Consider the following 11905-nt stretch of genomic DNA (forward strand, 5'->3'; position numbering starts at 1 on the left):
ACAAACTGACCCATCACCCCAAACTGACTCATCACCACAAACTGACCCATGAACCCAAACTGACCCATGACCAAAAACTGACCCATCACTCCAAATTGACTCATTACCACAAACTAACCCATCACCCCAAATTGACCCATCACCCCAAACTGACTCATCGTACCCGACTGACGCATCACCCCAAACTGATCCATCACCAAAAACTGACTCATCACTCCAAACTGACTCTTCACCCCAAACTGATCCATCTCCCCAAACTGACGCTTCCACCCAAACTGACACTTCACCCAAAACTGACCAATCATCCATAATTGACTCATCACCACAAACTGACTCATCACCCCATACTGACCCATGACCCCTAAATGACTCATCACTAAAAATTGACTCATCACTCCAAACTGACTCTTCACCCCAAACTGTCCCATCAACCCAAACTGACCCATCAGCCCAAACTGATCCATCACCGCAAACTGACACATCAATCCAAACAGACTCATCCCCCAAACTGACGCACCTCCACAAACTGACCCATCACCCCAAATTGTCCCATCACCACAAACTGACCCATTACCACAAACTGACCCATGACCAAAAACTGACCCATCACTCCAAACTGACTCATTACCACAAACTGACCCATCACCCCAAATTGACCCATCACCCCAAACTGACTCATCACACCCGACTGACCCATCACCCCAAACTGATCCATCACCAAAAACTGACTCATCACTCCAAACTGACTCTTCACCCAAAACTTTCCCATCACCCCAAACTGATCCATCGCCCCAAACTGACCCTTCACCCCAAACTGACACTTCAGTCCAAACTGACCCATCACCCAAACTGAACCATCACCCCAAACTGACTCATCACCCCAAACTTTCCAATCACTGCAAACTGACACATTACCCCAAACTGACCCATCACCCCAAGTTGAACCATCACCCCAAACTGACGCATCACACGAGACTGACCCATCACCCCAAACTGATCCATCACTAAAAACTGACTCATCACTCCAAACTAACTCTTCACCCCAAACTGTCCCATCAACCCAAACTGACCATCATCCCAAACTGATCCATCACCGCAAAGTGACCCATCACCCCAAACTGACTTATCACCAAAAACATACTCATCATTCCAAACTGAATCATCACCCCAAACTGACCCATCACCCCTAACCGACAAATCAATCCAAACTGACTCATCACCCCAAACTGACCCATCACCCCAAACTGATTAATCACCCCAAATTGACCCATCACCCAAAATTGTCCCATCACCCAAAACTGACACTTCACCACAAACTGAACCATTACCCCAAATTGACTCTTCACCAAAAACTGACTCATCACTCCAAACTGACTCTTCACCCCAAACTGACGCATTACCCCAAAATTACTCATCACCAAAAACTGACGTACCACCCCAAACAGACTCATAACCAAAAATTGACACATTTCACCAAACCGACTCATCACCCATAAACTGACCCATCACCCCAAACTGATCCATCACCCCAAATTGACCCATCACCCCAAACTGACGCATCACACGAGACTGACCCATCACCCCAAACTGATCCATCACCAAAAACTGACACATCACTGTAAACTGACTCTTCACCCCAAACTGATCCATCTCCCCAAACTGACCCATCACCCCAAACTGACGCTTCACCCCAGAGTGACCCATCATCCATAATTGAATCATCACCACAAACTGACTCATCACCCAATACTGACCCATTACCCCAAACTGACCCATCACCCCCAACTGACTCATCACCCCAAACTGACGCACCACCCCAAACAGACTCACAACCAAAAATTGACACATTTCAACAAACCAACTCTTCACCCACAAACTGACCCATCAACCCAAACTGACCCATCACCGCAAACTGACTCATCACCTCAAACTGACTCATGGCCCCAAACTGACGTATCACCCCAAATTGTCCCATCACCCAAAACTGACACTTCACCACAAACTGAACCATCACCCCAAATTGAAACTTCAGCAAAAACTGACTCATCACTCCAAACTGACTCTTCACTCCAAACTGACCCATCACCCCAAACTGACCCATCAACCCATACAGACTCATCACCCCAAAGTGACTCATCACTCCAAACTGACTATTCATCCCAAATTGACCCATCACCCCAAACTGACCCATCACCGCAAACTGACTCATCACCCCAAACTGACTCATCGCCCCAAACTGACGCATCACACAAAACTGATGCATCACCCCAAACTGAACCATCACACCAAATTGAATCTTCACCCCAAACTGACCCATCACCCCAAACTGACTCTTCACCCCATACTGACCCATCACCCCAAACTGACTCATCACCAAAACATTCTCATCACTCCAAACTGACTCATCACCCCAAATTAACCCATCACCCCAAACTGACTAATCAACCCAAACTGACTCATCATCCCAAACTGACAAATCTCCCCACTGACGCATCACCCCAAACTGACCCTTCACGCCAAACTGATTCATCACCCGAAACTGACCCATCACCCCAAATTTTCCCATCACCCAAAACTGACTCATCAGCATAAACTGACCCCTCACCCCAAAGTGTCTCTTCACCAAAAGCTGAGTCATCACTCTAAACTGACTGTTCACCCCAAACTGACCCATCACCCCAAACTGACCCATCACCCCAAACTGATCCATCACCGCAAACTGACCCATCACCCCAAACTGATCCATCTCCCCAAACTGACCCATCACCCCAAACTGACTCTTCACCCCAAACTGTCCCATCATCCATAATTGACTCATCATCACAAACTGATTCATCACACCATACTGACCCATTACCCCAAAATGACTCATCACCAAAAACTGACTGATCACTCCAAACTGACTCATCACCCCAAACTGACCCATCACCCCAAACTCACTCATCAGCCCAAACTGACGCACCACCCCAAACAGACTCAGAACCAAAAATGTACACATTTCACCAAACCGACTCATCACCCACAAACTGACCCATCACCCCAAACTGACTCATCACTCCAAACTGACCCATCATCCATAATTGACTCATCACTCCAAACTGACTCATCACCCCAAACTGACCCATCACCCCAACCTGACGCACCACCCCAAACAGACTCAGAACCAAAAATTGACACATTTCACCAAGCCGAATCATCACCCACAAACTGACCCATCACCCCAAACTGGCCCATCACCCTAAACTGACCCATCACCCCAAACTGACCAATCACCCCAAGCTGACCCATCACTCCAAACTGAACCATCACTCCAAACTGACCCATCACCCCAAACTGATCCATCACCGCAAACTGACCCATCACCCCAAACTGATCCATCTCCCTAAACTGACCCATCACCCCAAACTGACTCTTCACCCCAAACTGACCCATCATCCATAATTGACTCATCATCACAAACTGATTCATCACACCATACTGACCCATTACCCCAAAATGACTCATCACCAAAAACTGACTGATCACTCCAAACTGACTCATCACCCCAAACTGACCCATCACCCCAAACTCACTCATCAGCCCAAACTGACGCACCACCCCAAACAGACTCATAACCAAAAATGTACACATTTCACCAAACCGACTCATCACCCACAAACTGACCCATCACCCCAAACTGACTCTTCACCCCAAACTGACCCATCATCCATAATTGACTCATCACTCCAAACTGACTCGTCACCCCAAACTGACCCATCACCCCAAACTGACGCACCACCCCAAACAGACTCAGAACCAAAAATTGACACATTTCACCAAGCCGAATCATCACCCACAAACTGACCCATCACCCCAAACTGGCCCATCACCCTAAACTGACCCATCACGCCAAACTGACCAATCACCCCAAGCTGACCCATCACCCCAAACTGAACCATCACCCCAAACTGACTCATCACCCCAAACTGACCCATCACTCCAAACTGACTCATTACCGCAAACTGACCCATCACCCCAAAATGACCCATCACCCCAAACTGACGCATCACACCAGACTGACCCATCACCACAAACTGATCCATCACCAAAAACTGACTATCACTGCAAACTGACTCTTCACCCCAAATTGTTCCATCACCCCAAACTGACCCATCACCCCAAACTGACCCACCACCGCAAACTGACCCATCACCCCAAACTGATCCATCTCCCCAAACTGACCCATCACCCCAAACTGACTCTTCACCCCAAACTGACCCATCATCCATAATTGACTCATCATCACAAACTGATTCATCACACCATACTGACCCATCACCCCAAAATGACTCATCACCAAAAACTGACTGATCACTCCAAACTGACTAATCACCCCAAACTGACCCATCACCCCAAACTCACTCATCAGCCCAAACTGACGCACCACCCCAAACAGACTCATAACCAAAAATGTACACATTTCACCAAACCGACTCATCACCCACAAACTGACCCATCACCCCAAACTGACTCTTCACCCCAAACTGACCCATCATCCATAATTGACTCATCACTCCAAACTGACTCGTCACCCCAAACTGACCCATCACCCCAAACTGACGCACCACCCCAAAAAGACTCAGAACCAAAAATTGACACATTTCACCAAGCCGAATCATCACCCACAAACTGACCCATCACCCCAAACTGGCCCATCACCCTAAACTGACCCATCACGCCAAACTGACCAATCACCCCAAGCTGACCCATCACCCCAAACTGAACCATCACCCCAAACTGACTCATCACCCCAAACTGACCCATCACTCCAAACTGACTCATTACCGCAAACTGACCCATCACCCCAAATTGACCCATCACCCCAAACTGACGCATCACACCAGACTGACCCATCACCACAAACTGATCCATCACCAAAAACTGACTCATCACTGCAAACTGACTCTTCACCCCAAATTGTTCCATCACCCCAAACTGAACCATCACCCCAAACTGACCCATCACCGCACACTGACCCATCACCCTTAAATGATCCATCTCCCCAAACTGACCCATCACCCAAAACTGACTCTTCACCCCAAACTAACCCATCATCCATAATTGAACTCATCAACACAATGTGAAGCACCACCCCAAACAGACTCACAACCAAAAATTGACACATTTCACCAAACCGATTCATCACCACAATCTTACCCATCACCCCAAACTGACCCATCACCCCAAACTGACCCATCAATCCAAACAGACTCATCCCCCAAACTGACGCACCTCCACAAACTGACCCATCACCCCAAACTGACTCATCACCACAAACTGAACCATTAGCCCAAACTGACCCATGACCAAAAACTGACCCATCACTCCAAACTGACTCATTACCTCAAACTGACCCATCACCCCAAATTGACCAATCACCCCAAACTGACTCATCACACCCGACTGACCCATCACGCCAAACTGATCCATCAGCAAAATCTGACTCATCACTCCGAACTGACTCCTAACCCCAAACTGTCCCATCACCCCAAACTGACCCATCACCCCAAACTGCTCCATCAACACAAACTGACCCGTCACCCCAAACTGATCCATCTCCCCAAACTGACCCATTACCCCAAACTGACTCCTCACCCCAAACTGACCCATCATCCATAATTGACTCATCACCACAAACTGACTCATCACCCCATTTGACCCATTACCCCAAAATTACTCATCACCACAAACTGACTCATCACTCCAAAATGGCCAATCACCCTAAACTGTCCCATCACCCCAAACTGACTCTTCATCCAAAGTGACCCATCATCCATAATTGACTCATCACCACAAACTGACTCATCACCCCATTTGACCCATTACCCCAAAATTACTCATCACCACAAACTGACTCATCACTCCAAAATGGCCAATCACCCTAAACTGTCCCATCACCCCAAACTGACTCTTCATCCAAAGTGACCCATCATCCATAATTGACTCATCACCACAAACTGACTCATCACCCCATTCTGACCCATTACCCCAAACTGACCCATCACCGCAAACTGTCTCATCACCCCAAACTGAAACACCACCCCCACCAGACTCATAAACAAAAATTGACACATTTCACCAAACTGACTCATTACCCAAACTTACCCATCACCCCAAATTGACCCATCCCCCAAACTGACTCATCACAACCGACTGACCCATCACCAAAAACTGAATCATCACTCCAAACTGACACATCACCCAAACTTGACCCATCACCCCAAACTGACTCATCACCCCAAACTGACCCACCACACCAAACAGACTCATAACCAAAAATTGACACATTTCACCAAACCGACTCATCACCCACAAACTGAACCAGTACCCCAAACTAACTCATCGCCCAAAACTGACGCATCACCACAAACTGACTCATCACCCCAAACTGGTGCATCTCCCCACTGACTCATCACCCCAAACTGACCCATCACCCCAAACTGATTCATCACCCCAAAGTGACCCATCACCCCAAATTGTCCAATCACCCAAAATTGACTCATCACCACAAACTGAGCTATTAACGCAAACTGACCCATCACAATAAACTGACCCATCACTCCAAACTGACTCATCACCCTAAACTGACCCATCAACCCAAACAGACTAATCACCCCAAACTGACGCACCACCACAAACTGACCGATCACCACAAATTGACTCATCACCCCAAACTGACCCATCACCCCAAACGGATTCATCACCCAAAACTGACCCATCACCCCAAATTGTCCCATCACCCAAAACTGACTCATCACCATAAACTGTCCCATCACCCCAAAGTGTCTCTTCTCCAAAAACTGACTCATCACTCCAAACTGACTCATCACCCCAAACTGACCCATCACCCCAAACTTACCCATCAACCCAAACAGACTCATCACACAAAACTGATGCACCTCCACAAACTGACTCATCACCCCAAACTGACTCATCACCACTAACTGACCCATGACCAAAAACTGACCCATCACTGCAAACTGACTCATGACCCCAAACTGACTTTCACCCCAAATTGACCCATCACCCCAAACCGACTCATCACACCCGACTGACCCATCACCCCAAACTGACCCATCACCAAAAACTGATCCATCACCCAAAACTGACTCATGGCCCCAAACTGACTCATCACACCAAATTGACACATCACCCCAAACTGAATAATCACCCCATACTGACTTATCGCCCCAAACTGACGCATCACCCCAAACTGAATAAACACACCAAACTGACTCTTCGCCCCAAACTGACACATCATCCCAAACTGAAGCACCACCCTAAACAGATTCATGACCAAAAACTGACCCATTTCACCAAACCGACTCATCACGCACAAACTGACCCATCACTCCAAATTGTCCCATCACCCATTACTGACCAATCACCCCAAATTGCCTCATCACCACAAACTGACCCATCACCCCAAAGTGACTCTTCACCCCAAACTGACCCATCACCCCAAACTGATTCATCACCCCTAACTGACCCATCACCCTAAATTGTCCGATCACCCAAAATTGACTCATCACCACAAACTGACCCATTAACGCAAAGTGACCCATCACAATAAACTGACCCATCATCCACAATTGACTCTAGACCACAAACTGACCCATCACCCCACAGTGACTCTTCACCAAAAACTGACTCATCACTCCAAACTGACTCATCACCCCAAACTGATCCATCACCTTAAACTGACCCATCAACACAAACAGACTCATCATCCCAAACTGACGCACCACCACAAACTGACTCATCACCCCAAATTGACCCATCACCACAAACTGACCCATTAAACCGAACTGACCCATCACAGAAAACTGACCCACCACTCCAAACGGACTCATTACCCAAACTGACCCATCACCCCAAATTGACCCATCACCCCAAACTGACTCATCACACCCGACTGACCCATCACCACAAACTGATCCATCACCAAAAACTGACTCATCACTCCAAACTGACCCATCACCCCAAATTGAATCATCACCCCAAACTGACCCACCACCCCAAACAGACTGATAACCAATAATTGACACATTTCACCAAACCGACTCATCATCCACAAACTGACCCAGCACCCCAAACGAACTCATCGCCCAAAACTGACGCATCACCACAAACTGACTCATCAACCCAAACTGGCGCATCTCCCCACTGACTCATCACCCCAAACTGACCCATCACCCCAAACTGATTCATCACCCCAAAGTGACCCATCACCCCAAATTGTCCAATCACCCAAAATTGACTCATCACCACAAACTGACCCATTAACGCAAACTGACCCATCACAATAAACTGACCCATCACTCCAAACTGACTCATCACCCTAAACTGACCCATCAACCCAAACACACTAATCACCCCAAACTGACGCACCACCACAAACTGACCCATCACCCCAAATTGACTCATCACCCCAAATTGACCCATCACCTCAAACTGACCAATAATCAAAATTGACTCATCATCCCAAACTGACGCATCTCACCACTGACTCATCACCCCAAACTGACCCATCACCCCAAACGGATTCGTCACCCGAAACTGACCCATCACCCCAAATTGTCCCATCACCCAAAACTGACTCATCACCATAAACTGTCCCATCACCCCAAAGTGTCTCTTCTCCAAAAACTGACTCATTACTCCAAACTGACTCATCACCCCAAACTGACCCATCACCCCAAACTTACCCATCAACCCAAACAGACTCATCACCCCAAACTGAGGCACCTCCACAAACTGACCCATCACCCCAAACTGACTCATCACACCAAATTGACCCATCACACCAAACTGAATAATCACCCCATACTGACTTATCGCCCCAAACTGACGCATCACCCAAAACTGAATAATCATACCAAACTGACTCATCGCCCCAAACTGACGCATCATCCCAAACTGAAGCACCACCCTAAACAGATTCATGACCAAAAACTGACCCATTTCACCAAACCGACTCATCACCCACAAACTGACCCATCACTCGAAACTGGCCCATCACCCATTACTGACCAATCACCCCAAACTGCCCCATCACCCCAAACTGACCAAGCAACCCAAACTGACTCATCATCCCAAACTGACGCATCTCCCCACAGACTCATCACCCCAAACTGACCCATCACCCCAAACTGATTCATCACCACAAACTGACCCATCACCCCAAAGTGACTCTTCACCCCAAACTGACCCATCACCGCAAACTGACTCATCACCCCTAACTGACTCATGGCCCGAACCTGACGCATCACACCAAACTGACGCATCACCCCAAGCAGAACCTTCACCCCAATTTAAATCTTCACCCAAAGTAATCAGCACCCCAAAGTAACCCATCACCATAAACTGAACCATCACCCCTAATTGACTCATCACCCCAAACTGAACCATCACCCAAAACAGACGCATCACCCACAAACTGACTCATCACCCCAAATTGACCAATCTCCCCAAACTGACTGATGACACCAAATTGACCCATCACCCCGAACTGAATAATCACCCCAAACTGACTCATCGCCCCAAACTGAAGCATCACCCCAAACTGAATAATCACCCCAAGGTGACTCTTCACCAAAAACTGACTCATCACTGCAAACTGACTCATCACCCCAAACTGACCCATCACCCAAATTGACTCATCACCCCAAACTGACTCATCACACCATAGTGAGCCATCACCCCAAACTGACCCACCACCCCAAATTGACCCATCACCCCAAACTGACTCATCACACCCGACTGACCCATCACCCCAAACTGATCCATCACCAAAAACTGACTCATCACTCCAAACTGACTCTTCACCCCAAACTGTCCCATCACCCCAAACTGATCCATCTCCCCAAACTGACCCTTCACCCCATACTGACACTTCACCCAAAACTGACCAATCATCCATAATTGACTCATCACCACAAACTGACTCATCACCCCATACTGACCCATGAACCCAAAATGACTCATCACCAAAAACTGATTCATCGCTCCAAACTGACTCATCACCCCAAATTGACCCTTCACCCCAAACTGAACCATCACCCCAAACTGACTCATCACCCCAAACTGACCAATCACAGTAAATTGACTCATTACCCCAAAATGACCCATCACCCCAAATTGACCCATCAACCCAAACTGACCGATCACACGAAACTGACCCTTCACCGCAAACTGATACATCACTAAAAACTGACTCATCACTCTAAAGTGACTCTTCACCCCAAACTGTCCCATCAACCTACACTGACTCATCATCCCATACCGACCCATTACCACAAACTGACCCATCACCCCAAACAAACTCATCACCCCAAACTGACGCACCACCCCATACAGACTCACAACCTAAAATTGAAACATTTCACCAAACCGACTCTTCACCCACAAACTGACCCATCACCCCAAACTGACCCATCACCGCAAACTGAATCATCACCCCAAACTGACTCATGGCCCCAAACTGACGTATCAAACCAAACTGACGCATCACCCCAAACTGAACCATCACTAAAAACTGACTCATCGCTCCAAACTGACTCTTCACCCCAAACTGTCCCATCAACACAAACTGACCCATCACCCCAAACTGACCCATCACCCCAAACTGATGCATCACCCACAAACTGACTCATCACCTCAAATTGACCAATCACCCCAAACTGACTCATCACCTCAAATTGACCGATCACCCCAAACTGAATAATCACCCCAAAGTGACTCATCGCCCCAAACTGACGCATCATCCGAAACTGAAGCACCACCGCAAACAGACTCATGACCAAAACCTGACCCATTTCACCAAACCGACTCACCACCCACAAACTGACCCATCACTCCAAACTGGACCATCACCCCAAACTGACCCATCACCCCAAACTGAACGACCACCCCAAACTGACCCATCACCCCAAACTGACTTATCACCAAAAACATACTCATCACTCCAAACTGACTCAACACCCGAAACTGACCCATTACCCAAAACCGACCAATCAATCCAAACAGACTCATCAGCCCAAACTGACCCATCACCCCAAACTGATTCATAACCCCAAACTGACCCATCACCCCAAATTGACCCATCACCCAAAACTGACGCATCACACGAGACTGACCCATCACCCCAAACTGATCCATCACCAAAAGCTGACTCATCACTCCAAACTGACTCTTCACCCCAAACTGTCCCATCACCCCAAACTGACCCATCACCCCAAACTGATCCATCACCCCAAACTGAACCATCACCCCAAACTGATCCATCTCCCCAAACTGACCCATCACCCCAAACTGACTCTTCACCGCAAAGTGACCCATCATCCATAATTGACTCATCACCACAAACTGACTCATCACCCCATACTGACCCATTACCCCAAACTGACCCATCACCCAAAACTGACTCATCACACCAAACTGACGCACCAACCTAAACAGTCTCACAACCAAAAATTGACACATTTCACCTAACCGACTCTTCAGCCACAAACTGACCATCACCCCAAATTGACCCATCACCGCAAACTGACTCATCACCCCCAAACAGACTCATGGCCCCAAACTGACGTATCACCCCAAATTGTCCCATCACCCAAAACTGACACTTCACCACAAACTGAACCATCACCCAAATTGACACTTCAGCAAAAACTGACTCATCACTCCAAACTGACTCTTCACCCCAAACTGACCCATCACCCAAAACTGACCCATCAACCCAAACAGACTCATTACCCCAAAGTGACTCTACACTCCAAACTGACTATTCATCCCAAATTGACCCATCACACCAAACTGACCCATCACCGCATACTGACTCATCACACCAAACTGACTCATCACC

This window comes from Pristiophorus japonicus, unplaced genomic scaffold, assembly GCF_044704955.1.
Source record: "Pristiophorus japonicus isolate sPriJap1 unplaced genomic scaffold, sPriJap1.hap1 HAP1_SCAFFOLD_37, whole genome shotgun sequence".
Taxonomy (NCBI): Eukaryota; Metazoa; Chordata; class Chondrichthyes; family Pristiophoridae; genus Pristiophorus; species Pristiophorus japonicus.